The sequence below is a fragment of the Dermacentor variabilis genome, chromosome 10 (assembly GCF_050947875.1).
Source record: "Dermacentor variabilis isolate Ectoservices chromosome 10, ASM5094787v1, whole genome shotgun sequence".
Classification (NCBI taxonomy): domain Eukaryota; kingdom Metazoa; phylum Arthropoda; class Arachnida; order Ixodida; family Ixodidae; genus Dermacentor; species Dermacentor variabilis.
The window spans coordinates 62,986,452-63,000,381 of NC_134577.1; the positions used below are offsets into that span (position 1 = coordinate 62,986,452).

At 40.7% G+C, this 13,930-nt stretch overlaps 1 protein-coding gene across 1 annotated transcript in view; it reads left to right on the forward strand.

The window, feature by feature from the left end:
- The first annotated feature begins 869 nt into the window (after positions 1-869).
- LOC142560631 (uncharacterized) overlaps positions 870-13,930 on the forward strand; it is a 223,655-nt gene continuing 210,594 nt past the window's right edge. Inside the window, exons 1-2 of the mRNA XM_075672856.1 lie at positions 870-903; positions 1,359-1,397. The gene's annotated coding sequence lies outside the window, so the exon portion shown is untranslated. The remainder of the gene's footprint in view (positions 904-1,358; positions 1,398-13,930) is intronic.

Below are 13,930 nucleotides of genomic sequence, written 5' to 3' on the forward strand. Positions count from 1 at the left end.
TCGTGTGTTTCCCGTACAAAGCAGCTTACAATGCATGCCACCGGCACAGTAATAAATTGTTTGACTGTTCGTAATAACAGCCAAACCTGTTACATGGTAATAAGAGGTGTGACTGAGTTGTTATTTAACTTTCAGCAGTTCATGCATGACGCCTCAGTTTTGAGAGCAATATTGAGTATAGTATCCTCTTCTACTTCTTCTTCAATATATGCCTATTGGACACGGATGCCGATAGACAATGAGCTATGTGAGGGTACGCATTCGAGTTGTGCAATAATTGTTGAGTTCTAGAATTGCGCACTAAGCAATATACAGTTTTATTCGAAATGAGGCGTAATCGTTAAGCTGCCTACGCGATATGCTGACTAAGGCAGCGAAGTATGGCGGGAACATTTTTCCATATATATTCGTGCAAAAAGCCAAAAATTGCTTTAAATTTGTCGCTTTAAAATTGTAGAGGAAACGTGACAGAGTAGTGCTACAAGGGCGATCTTTTTTAGAAAATTTCGGCCTGCTTCTTGTTCACATTCGCATTAAATAAATAAAAAGTAAAGTATACCGCGCAAATTTTGTGCTGTAACCGCCACAATAGTGGGCCGAAAATCTATCGAAATGGCGTAACTTGGCTTTTGTTGAGAAACTATTGACAAACTGTCATTCGCTAAAGGTATTAAGTGACCGCACTGACAGCTAGCTGCATACCAGCAGAAAAATTGTGTGTATTTGATTCAACTGCATATCAGGAGGCGCTCATATAGTGGAACTCTTGTACGATTTACTTGTGCTGTGAATATGGGAAAGTAAAGCTTGAATGCCTTGGTGTAAAAAAACAGCGACTTACATTATTCACTTTTTTTTCATCAGCCTAGCACGGAATCCAGTGAGGGCACAAAACCAGGCGGGGTGAGTTTCAAGTAATGTGCTTTCACTTGTAAAAACTCTTAACGCTTACACTTGTTTAGCGTCATCGAATATAACAGTAAGGTAAATATAACACATTGATTACGGCACCATACCTATAGCTTATTGTCTGTCGCGTAAACATTAGGTCTGATATAAAGAAGGTTTTCTAAAGAGATCAAGCTCTATCGCCTTTTTTATCCGCTTATTTTGATCACTTTTTCTGAACCATCGATGACAGCCTGCTCTAATTCATTCTGAAGAATAAAACAACGCGCAGACAACCCACTCATTTTGCCGGAAAGGGCACAAAGGTTGCTTTTCATTTATGACATATTTTATAAAAATTACTTATTTTTGTTTATTAGACATATTGCCTGTATTTTTAATCACATAGCAATTTTGTTTAGCTTTCATTCGGCTAGTTGCTACATGCATATATAACATTTCATTTTTAGGTTACAAAGGGCACTCCAGAATCGCCATCAGGAAGCACGGTGAGTGGTCGACACGGTGTCTCCAAAGGTCCTTAGAAGAAAAAGAGGAACAGTGGAACACAGGACGAGCGAATTAAGAACACAGGACGGAGCGCTGCCCCGGTGCTCTGTGAATATATCAACAGGAATATTCTAAGATGAACCAACCAGCCCCATTTAACACACTGCAAAACGTGTTATTCCTTATTCTGTCTTCGCAGTATTGATTTTTCGACTCTTCTTGTGATAACTCAGGCATCTGCTTCGAGGCACCAGGTGTACACAACGTTTACTCGTAATTATACACGTTGACATATATCGAAACGCGGAAAACCTTACGGTTGAATCGCGAAACAGCGTCAATGGTATAAAAGACAGGATGGCCACTTTTCCCCTTCCTCCGTCTCCTGATATTTGGGCTGATTGTTGCCGTGTGCAACATGCACCAACAGGTGTTGTTATTATTACTTCTCTATTACTTCTCTAATAACTCTATCTTGGTGCGCATGGCACCGGCGCGTCAGCTTAAATGTATGCAAGCTTAAGGAATTAAAGCAAAGTCTGCTGCGTATTTGGGACAAGTATTTCGCCCTAACCAAGGTCAGCTGATTCTAGGCAATTTGCTCTGATGTTGCCAATGACAGGCACACCTCCCAGATTTGTGCCAACGTCGAAATGCTCATGAGGTACAAAACAGGTAGCTAAAGGTGACACATTTAGTAAGCCTTCTTTTTTACTTTACGGATTCTGTTCGTTTTTGTCACCGGGTCGTCTCACCAAGTTACCAATTATGGCAGATATTTGCGCGAACCAGTGAAAAAGAACATTACATTACACTGACACAAGGAGACATGTTTTTTTCTTTTACTACAGGTATGATAGTGCCAACGGCGAATAAGACTTGTTGCAGTCTTGTGCTGAATATGCACATACCGAAAAGAACCAACGTCTAGATTCAAATTAGCGCTCGCTAGGGAATTGCTCTATGTGAGAGCTTTACTACAAATCTTGATCGTTTTTTATATTTAAGGATTTATAGATACCCACCTGCAGCAGATATCACTACGTTACCACATTCAGCTAGATTAATCAAATATTGCTTGCGCAAGAAACGGAACTAAGTAACCTTCTCGTTAACAAAAGTTTGCAAATGTTTTGCAAGGCAAAACATTCGTTGCCTTTAACTTTGGAGCACATGTTGATTTTTCCGAATAGGAGCCACATTTTAGAGTATGTCTGCTAAAACAGAAACTATAGCGTCACTTAGGAGATAAGCACAATAAAAAATGAGGCCAACTGCGCTGATGTAAGCATTAATCGTTCTACGAAACATATTCTGAGGCACGGAAACGCAATTATATGTGTAAGGTCAAAGCCTTTCTTCCCACAGTTTGGGAACAGCAGTTTCAAAGTTTGCGCCAGCCTCAGGTATAGCTCTGATGTCGACACGCTTTACGCACTCATGGGCTGCATGAAATTAAAAGTCTTACGACAACTTGTGAAGCATGTTGAACGAAAGGAAGAGTGAAAACCCAATCGAAAAAAAAATATGTCAAAAGCTTTAAGCCGAAATGTCAAGTTTCCTTACCTATTTTGAATTTGGTAGGCGTTTTTACTATCTTTCATGCATCGCTAGCTCGAATGAGAAATTTGCAACATGTAATTAGATATTACATAAAATAAAAAAAAGAACTGTTAATTGCTCAAATATTCGCTTCGATTTCTAGCCTGGATAGTGTTCTTTTCGATCCGGCCGAGATTCAGAAGCGCATAGCAAATACTGAAATTCAAAGCCTTTAATACTCTGGTGTGAGTTTACACATGAAAATGTGTACAATTTTTCAACAGAGACACACCGCACTGCCCTCATATTTAAGTAAAATATAAACTGAATGACGCAACCTGTACATTGGGCATTAAGTTTACTTTCACATAAGTGGATGCTATCTCTTGGGCCGTACGTTCAAGTTTTATTGCAATAATATAAAAATATGCGTAATAAACTTGCCTCTTCTTAGCCTGGAACTGGCAGGACGGATCATTCACGACCTGGCAAAGTGAGTTCTACAACAGTTAGTTTTCCCTTTGAGGATTAGTAGCATATATGCTTAAGTATAATTATAGCGTGCGCTTCCCGTTATTCCAGATAGTTATTTATTAACAGGAAAGCGGTAAACCGCTGCTGGGTGAAATCGGCGAGATATTGTTTGCCGTCATGTGCCTTTCCTCACAGTATGTTTATATTCAGCCTAACCAGATACCTAATCAATAATGAACACGGGAAAATTTTTATTGTTAAACTCTAGGGCAAGTACGTCTCGTTCGGTTGTACAGAGGGTTCCGAGAAAACCAGTCCAGTTTTTATGGCAATGCCGATCCTGTGTAGTGCTCTTTTTCCACACTGCATTATAGTATTACAGCGCTTTCAACCGTATTCCGTGCGAACGATGCATGTCGTGGGCTGCTCGCGCGATTATCGCTTATTAGAGACTGTGCCGGTTCCTTTGTGCGGGCTGCCGTGGAAGCAGCTGTCGCACAGCAAGGCCGATGCTGGGAGCGTCAACCGATGAAGTCGCCATGGTTCGCGCGCGGGCTGTCTACGGTCGTAACGGGATGGAGAGCGTTGCGATGCGATAGCTCGTGAGGAAAGCGACGTGTCTTTTATTGAAGCTTCGTGCGATTTCTTGAGTCACCGAAAAATGTAACGCGCAGTAGGTGCGTTGCCATTAAAGAAACTTGATCCGTTGATTGTGAACCTCCTCTGCAACGTAACAAAACCCGATTGGCGCGAATGTCAATGTAAGATTTGTTTTTTTTTGCATATCCACCCTAATTAACCAATTAGGCGGGCCGTAAGAACACCATGAGCCATGCCACACGATGGCAAACAATGGGTGGTTGATTTTATGCAGCTGCTATTTACAGCTGTTTCAAACCCTTTGCCTAAGTTTCGGAAAGCACCTGGAAGATGCCTAGTAAACCAATATTTTCCTCTAGTGAAGGACCACAGTACATTGTGCCTTGTGTATACTTCCTCAATGACTGTCATAAAAAGGCGCATTACATATTGAGGCTGCCAAATATAAATTATTCAACCAGGATACTTCGCAATTTCTAAAAACAGATCCAAAAAAATTTTGGAAGGCCATTTCTCCCGCACCTACAAAAGAGTTGCCTGTTTTTGACACTGAGTCTGGTGCTGCAGTTGATATCATGGATGTTGCTGATAGGTTTAATTTATTCTTTTGTAGTGTATTTAATGACAAGAAACCCCTAGATATGTCAGCACAACTTTCTGATAGTTCCCCATTTACGGAATGTATTACTGTGACAAGTGACGCTATTGTGAAAGCTATTGAGCGTTTGCCATCGTTTTCTAGTCCTGGTCCTGGCGGTATTTTTACTAAGCTACTGAAAATGACATACCACAATTCTGCTCTTATATTTAAACTATTGTTTCAACAGTCTCTCGGCACCACCGAAATTCTAGACGACTGGAAATTGGCACATGTCATACCAATATATAAAACCAGCGACAAAAACAAGCTAACAAAGTGTAGGCCTCTATCCCTTACGTCTGTTGCATGCAAACTACTTGAACACGTCTTCTCAAATCATGCAGTACATGACCAACAACCACATTCTATTTGCAAACCAGCATGGTTTTCAGCGAGGTCGGTCATGTGAATCCCAGCTTCTTGAACTACAGATATTCACCTCAACCTTCACGAGCTTAGACAAACTGACACCATATTTGTAGATTTTGCTAAAGCCTTCGACCATGTATCTCATAACCGCCTGATGTATCAAATGAAGCTGATTTAAGTGGACGAAAAAGTAATGAACTGGGTTAAAGAATATTGAAGTAACAGACGACAAGCCGTCATAATAAATAATATCCGTTAGTCATTTCAACCTGTTCTGTCCGGTGTGCCTCAAGGTTCCGTTTTCGGGCCCAGTCTATTTTAATTTTTATCAATTATATTCGTCAGGGTATAGACTCAGAAATCCGGTTTGTTTCGGCCATTAAAATGTAAGGCTGACTGTGTTAAATTACAAAATGATTTGAACTGGATTGAAAGATGGTGCTGAGACTGACAAATGAGCGTAAATACCCCAAAAACAAAAGTTATGAGATTTACTACATGCAGTGAAATTACGAAGCACACATGCTGCCTTAATGATGAAGCTCTAGAAACTGCCGAATCATTTCAATATCCAAGTGTTCATCTTTCTCCGACTTTGTCTTGGCATAATCATGTGGGTTGTATTGTATCCGCTGCATGTAAATCTTTTGGCCCCATTCGTCGTACGCTTCGTCAGGATAATAGTGATACCAAGCTTCTTGCATATACCACCGTACTTCGTTCAAAGCTAGAGTATGCCTCATTTCTATGGAACCAGCACCAAACACATTTTATTACAAAATTAGAATCTTTTCAGAACAAGGCATCTCGATTTATTACAGGTAACTATTCACAACAATCAAGCATCACCAAAATAAAACATGACCTGGTACTCATCCCATAGCAGACTAGAAGAAAGATATCTCGGTTACTTTCTTCCATCAGCTTTTCCATCACCCAAATATCTTATCTCAGGCACACATCTTACCAGCCAAAAGAAAATTCCCACCAATTGATTACGAATTTAAGGTCGAACAACCATTTGCACGTACTAAACTGTCGCAGTTTTCATGTCTGCACTTAGCCATTTCCGAATAGAATCATCTCCCAAGTAATATAGCCGAAACAACTGACCATATTATCTTCAAACAAACACTTAATGAAACATTCGGAAATTAGAAACATTAACACTTCTTCTTACCCTTCTTCAGATATCAGAGAATGTAAGATTATTGTTTGTGTAATGTGAGAATTATTGGCCTATGATGTTGTCGAAAGAAAAGAGAGGTAAAGGTAGCATACCATGTACTACTTCATGTAAGGATATTCGACTTACATGCATGTTGTCTTATACTTTCGTATATCAATTCTTATTCTCTCCCCCCCCCCTATGTAATGCCCAACTGGGCCTTTAGGGTAACTAAATAAAAATATGGCAATTAAATTAATTTACTTAAGGGCACTGCGGATCTGCAATTGAAAATTCGGTTTTAATTTTTTCTGCACTTTATACTGCGGCCTTATCACACTCACTATACTCAAACTTCATAGTTCCCGAAGAGCACTCCTTCAGCGGAGTCAGAAAGCACGGTAAGTGCTCTTACAAAGTATTGCAAGTTTGGAGAAAATATTTCTCCACATTCGTCCGTCCTCAATATTTACCTCCTAAAGAATGAATTACCAGCCCCCTAATAGAAGAATGAGAACGATTTTCATTATTGTGCAATATGTTTGCATTAGGCAGCGATTTGCATAGCTGGCACATGTTGCTAAGACATGTGTTTATTATTGGTCTAACGATGATATACAGAAAGGAATGAAAAGGGTCATAGCCCTTAGTGCAACCGCAAATCCTTAAATAAAATATGCTGTATATTTTTTCAAAGACGAAACGTGAAATTTTTGTGTATATCGAGTGTTTCACTTCTTAATGCTTTACTTGATGCTGAACTTTTGCCACGTGCATCGACGCCGAGCTAGGCTCGGGGAACACGCAGTGCTTCTAGAATGCCGAAAACTTCCTCTAATTAAGTAAACGCGCCCGTGGACGTTAGTAGATCTCGGAGGTTACGTGCAGAAGTTGACAGATGGAGCCAGAAAAAAATAAAAATAAACTGCACTGATGTCGCGGCCATTCCGCATGCGCTACAAAAATTCCGGTTGCAATCACGTGGGAGTTTAAAGATCCGCGCTTCAGCTTTCTGGAGTAAATAGGCAAACAGCGACAGTTGCTTAGTGCACTGGTTACACTCTCTAAGGTGACCTTCGTCGGCGTGCTACAAAGCGCAGAGGCAGACACCGCCCAGACCGAGAAAGGGCAGATGCAGAAACTGCGCAATAAGCTAGAGGGAATCCGGTTTCAAGATGTCTTCTCGAAGAGTGACGACAGGGTCTCCTGGTTGACCAAACTGCATAGCGGTTACGCTGGCTTTAGCTGAGAGCGGTGCTTGCGGCTGATGATATGTAAAGTATTCGCATGCTTGCGAGAGCGAACCGCTTGAGCCATACCGAGCCACCACGGACTTCCGAGTGTGCTGCCGATAATCTGGTCTCGTACGTCGAGAGCGACTTTAATGTAAATAGAGACATTGCTATACCGCTCGAAGGGGAAGTAAGATAAAAAGAGAGCGAGAGAGCAAGAGAGAGAGAAAGAGAGGGACACATCCCAAAATTTCTTACTGACGAGATAGAGCAACGCGGTGGCGCGCTGTGGTTCAAATGAGAGGTTATACACAAACGGGAGCTTTGGAAATGCCGGTGATTCCTTTCTCTGTAGGTGAGTAGTTCGCCCACACGTGTTTTTTAACAATTGAGATGTAAATTACAATTGCGAGTATCATTGTAATGTAATTACAATGATACTGTGATAGTCCTTAGTTCATGCTGAATAAGCATTCCCAGTGATTGCCATCGGTATTCATGCGCTTGGTCTACTGTCTCTCAGGCACTATATTGTGCGCGGATGCTGACTGAACATCATCAATGATAGCATGCACCATTCAGGGAATAATAGTGCAGAGTATTGCATGAATGAGTTATATGGAACTTACTGTACTTATACTACTAGTACTAATACTGTACTTAGATTGTCACACATTTTACTACAACCACGCACGTAGCGAGAAATAGCCACTCTGGTTAGAGCAATCCAAGTCGGCGAGCGGGGACAGAAGCCTGAACGGAAATAAATAGTTCACGTTTGCAATAAGCTAATGATTGTTAACGTTAAAAAGAAATCAGGGTTCGCGGCCATGACGTAAGCAAAACAATAACACGGAAGTTTCAGGAAGGCGTGGGCACTTTCAAACACAATAACTCATTCAGGCGACAAAGGACGGAAGGATGTAATAAAAAGTTCAATAACGAAATCCCTATACAACAACCATTGTTTTGTCTCTCTGGTCCATGATACTATAAAGACTGCCGATGGAATGAAAATTGACGCTCTTCCTCGTGCTAACTGCAGACGTTGTCTTGAAGGACTTTGCGTGATGACATTAAAGATTCCATTCTGGTACATTTTCTTGGCAGCCTGGAACTGGAGCGACCGATCATGGGGGTACTGGCAAGGTAAGCTCCAGGTTGAGCGTTCTTACCTTTAAGTGATGCAAGCATAAATGGTTGAGTATTCATAAATGCCAGGCAATTATAAATGAACGTTGGCGCTAGTTAGCACAGAAAGAAGTATTGTGAACTGTAAGTACTCACAATAACTATCTCAAGGTCGTGGAATACTATAACGATAATTTTAAAATTCATTCATCAATTACGTCCCATTGAAGTTTCTGCATGTTTTGCCGGGTAATTTTAGGGCACGAGGAGTACACCAAAAGTACCACCGGAAGGCACGGAAAGTGTCCAGCCGAACGTTTATTTATTTATTTATTTATTTATTTGATTGCATGTGCAAGTGGCGCACTTTATGCGCCCTCCAAATCAGTCACATGATGTTGTTTACTTCTTTCCTTGCACATGGCTAGCAGTGCACCTGCTTCGCGAAGTGAAAAAAAAAATAGCAGTCGCTGAAGGAATGCTGATGCTAGCCCAGATTGAACAAATTATTGTCATATTCACTTCATTAATTAAATACAACTTTATGCAAGTGCTCGCAAACGGTTGTATATGTTTTTACCAAAATGCGTCCTCGAGCTGGGACATGAGGAAAAATGCAGGACCTAGAATTACTACGTAAAATAGTGTAGAAAACCGTTTCACAACAGTTTCATGTTAGGTATTTATTATAGTATCAAAATACACCCATATCTGCATGCCATAACGCCAGTTCCACAGCTATTACATCTACTATTACGCTGTTTAAATAGTGTAATAGTATATGATTGGTAGCGTTCGAAATAAAAGCGAATAAATCAAAATGGTAACGTCACTTTCGCGCGCGGAGTTCGTAGCAGAAAGGAAAATAAAGGAGTTCACATATGTAATCGTTGTAATAATGTGATAGTGAATTATTAGTAACGTCAGAGAAAAAAAAACTATTTATGTCGTCGTCACCACGTCAAAGTTGCAAAAAAAAATAACTGTGGTGTGGCAGAAAAAGAAGAAGAAAGCGGTTGTGACAGCGTTACGATTCATTTGATACCATATGACTGCAAGATAAATGAGCAATTAGTCAACCTAACACATGTAATTTTTATAATAGTGTAATTGTACATGATTGGTAGCGAGGAGTAGACGTGCCCAAGCGAGCCAAATAAGTAAGTAAAGGAGAAGGAGCAGCCGAGCCAAAGAATGCATGCGCCTTAATAGACGATTCTAAGAATTTCTGTACTATTTTTGTTTATCCCCTACCTTTTATCCTCACTATTTCGTAAACCACCAACGACTGCTTCCTGTTATCGCGCTGAGGAAGAAAGCAACTAAACAATCAAATCGGTTTTCCGGAAGGGTGACAGAGTTTGCTTCTGATTTAGTACATATTTTCATATTTAATTTATTTGTTATCGTTCCCCAGACATATTGTCTTTCTTTTGAATCAGATAGCAGTCTTGTTTAACTTTTATACGGCTAGTTCCTACTTGCATACATAATGTGTAATTTTTAGGTTACAAAGAGCACTCCTTAAGCGCCATCAGGAAGCACGGCAAATCGTCTTCACGGTTTTTACAAACGTCCTATTCCGTATTCTTTAGCCGCACTCGCGACCTTTTCGACTTTCCACCTTCTGACAACTCGGGCATCTGGTTCAAGTGGCGAGTATATAGTGCGCGATATTTACGTGGAAATATATACGTTGGCATTTATCGAGACAAGGAAGCGATTACGATTGAATCGAAAACGGCGCCAACAGTAGAAAAGGAAATTCGCCACGGTTCTACTTCCTCCGTTTTTCTATTGTTCGAGCAGATTGTCACAATGTAAAACATTCGCCAGCAAGCCTTGTTATTGCTTCTGCCGTACGCTATGTGGGTGCGCATGGCCCCTGTGCCTTAACTTTAACACATGCACCTTCGAGGGTTCAAAGAAAAGTCTGTCGCGTATGTGGGACAACTGTTCTACCTACAAGGAATTCAGCTGATCCTAGGCGATTTGCTTATACGTGGACAATGATCGGCAACCCTCCTAGATTTATGGGAACGCCGAAATGCCCATAAATTATCAAACAGATAGCTAAGGAGCCGCATTTCGTAAGGCTCTTCTTTTTTACTTTCGTTTCGGATTCTATTCGTTTTTGTGAGCCCGCCGTGGTACGAAGTTGCCAATTTCGGCAGATATTTGTGCAAACTCGTCCAAAAGGGCCCAATGCATGAAAAAGGATATTGCAACACACTGGCTCAAGGAGGCATGTTTTTTCCCTTACACGTAACGTATTTCAAATGGCAAACAGTCAAGACCTGTTGCGCTCTTGTGCTCAATACGCACATAAACGAGAACTGCCAACGCAACTTCTCGATTCAACATAGCGCTTGTAAGGAAAATGCACTCTCTGTGCGCATTAGGTGTATGTTTCCTTTTCTACGTCCTTTGTGTTTTTAGTGTTCTAAGTGTTTATTATAGTGCATTACCAACTAGCCGACCTATCCATCTCTTCATTTGAAATGTTGATCGATTTCTTTAATATTTAAGAATTTATACATAGCCACCTGGTGGCAGATATCACAATGTTACCTCTTCAGCTACATTAATCAAATATTGCTTGCACAAGAAAGGGAAATAATTAACTTTGTGAGGTTTTTAAGTGTTTCATATATTATACTGTCACTGAATGTTTTCCCCTTTGTGTTGCAGAGTGATGTTAGAGCCGCCTGTGAATCGCTGAAAATTACCCATTTTTGCGCATCTCTTACTGACAATATAAATTTTATCGCACATAGGATTGCGAACAGTTCAGCCGTTGTAGACGAAGTCGCACGAGATAATTTATATGATTCTTGTTTGTTGAGGTGCGGTATAATGAATGATGAAGTTGAAGAGGTTGCTGTACTGGAGCCATCTGTATAGACGTGTGTGTATCCTGAATACCGCATATATATCTGGTACAGCGCTAGTTGTTGAGCAGCTCGAATGAACATATCTCTTTTTCTGAATATCCCATCTACTGACAATTCGATTTTTGGAACTGTAAGCAGCCATGGAGGATATTCGATGTCTGAGTTCCAAAATTCATTTCTTGGCAATATGTGAAGATGTTCTCTAATTTCTATATGAACATAACTTCTATCTCGTTTCATTATGTCTAGAGCCAATGGGTGGTTTTTATGCTGGGTTTGAAGACGGAAATAATGCCGGCATGTTTCTGTTGTTTGCATAACTGAAAATGGTGATTGGCGAGCCTCAGCTATTACAAGAGAACTAGAAGTCGCTCGTGGAACTCCTAGACATAGGCGTAGTCCTCTAGCTAAAAGTCTTTGAAGTCGCTCTTCTGACGTGTGGGAAAGTCCGTGTAAGATGGGCGCGGAATACGCTACTTTTTGTCGTATTAATGCATTGTATACAGTTAGCATGGACGATACTGATCCGCCCCATGATGTGCCTGCAAGTCTTCGAAGTACAGTCACTACGGCATTGACCTCGTTTTCGAGTTTCTTTATGTGGACTGCCCAGGATAGCTGCCTATCAAGTATTATGCCTAGAAATCGATGCTGTGTGACAATCATTAGAGGGTGTCCTTCCAGACTAAGAGTGAAATTTTTTAACCACCTTCGAGTGAAGGGCAATACAGCTGTCTTTGCGTGTGATAGTACCATTCCTCTCTCTCTCAAAAATTTGTTGATTATATTTATGCCGTCTTGCAATGCCATTTGAAGTAGTTGAGCATTAGACCCAGATGTTCAAATACACACATCATCTGCATACAGTGAAAATTTTAACTGTGATGGCAGCCTTCTGGTTAAATCAGCCATGACGCAGTTAAAAAGGAAGGGGCTGAGTACATGCAATATCATTCCAGTGGATACCAGGGCATTGCGACATTCCTGGCAACACAGCAGCCGATGAAGCAGCACGACAAGCGCACCTAAAAGATGATACGGCTCCGCTCCCAATATAAAAGGATGAATTACGCTGCATTATAAGGACAACGTCTCTCAAATTATCTAGAAACACTTGGTTTGACCAGAATTCTAAGAGCTCGGACTTATACCATATTGATCCATTTATTGAATTCAAATTTTCATTGTCGTTAGATAGAACTATGGAAACCCTTATTCATCGATTAAGGCTAGGCACTGCTTTCACAAAGCATTTCTTGCACAGAATTGGCCGTGCGGAAACCCCCGAATGTGATTGTGGATTTGTAGACGAAGATATATATCACCTCCTTCTAGATTGCCCACATCACGACACACCAAGAAGCCTACTTAAATCAGCGCTAATTAAATTAGACCGCAGACCTTTCAGTTTAAGGAAACTTTTGGGCCCTTGGCCAACAACGGCCTTGCAGAAGAGTGCTTTAAAAGCACTAAAGACTTTTCTTGAAGACAGCGGCATTGCTGGACGTTATTAGCGCTTTCATTTTTCCCTTCATTTCATTGTCACTGTATATATCCATCTGTTTGTGAATTATGTTATGTTGACTGTTCTGTTGAGACTGTATGTGATAATGCATTTGCACGATGTATCTACCACCCGCTGACTAGACAATGTGTTATTAGGCGACAATATCTTTTGTAGTTTTGAGACTTTCATCTACATAAGTGTGGAGACATTTACATTATATATTGTATGTACCATGTGTTCCTTACGTCATAGTCTTCCTGTGGAAACGTTGCGTGATAAGTCCTGGTGCTTGTGTGAAAAGACTGTTTGATATGTAACCTTGAACCCTGTACGATGTATGACGGAACCACTCAAGAGATGAGGAGTAGCCGGCGCCTTAAATTGTGCGCCAACATCTCCTTATATCATATCAATAAAAAAAAAATTAACTTTCTTGGTAACAGAAGTTCGCAAATGTATTGCAATGAAAAAAACTCCGTACCTTTAGGTATGACCGCAAGTTGCTTTTTCAGAATAGTAGCCATGTTTTTAAGGTACATCGGCTTAAACAGAAACTATACGTTCACTTAACAGATAAGCACCATCAAAAATGAGGCCAACTTCGCTGTTGTAAGCATTACTTGTTCAACAAAACACCTCCTAAGGCGCAGAAACGCAATTATATCTGTAATACATAAATGCGTTTCTTCCCACAGTTTATCGAATAGCAGTTTCAAAGCTTGCGCAAGCCTCAGAAATAATTTTGACGTCGACAGGCTTTGCGCGCTCACGGGCTCCATGAGATCAATAGTTTTACGACATCTTGTGAAGCATGTTGAACGAAAGAAACAGTGAAAACGCAATCGAAAAAGGTTACGTTAAATACTTTAGGCCGAAATGTCGCGTAATTTGTTTACCCATGTTGTTTTTGGTAGGCGCTTTCACTGCCCTTCATTCAACGCTAGCTCGAATCGGAAATTTGCAACATGTATTAAG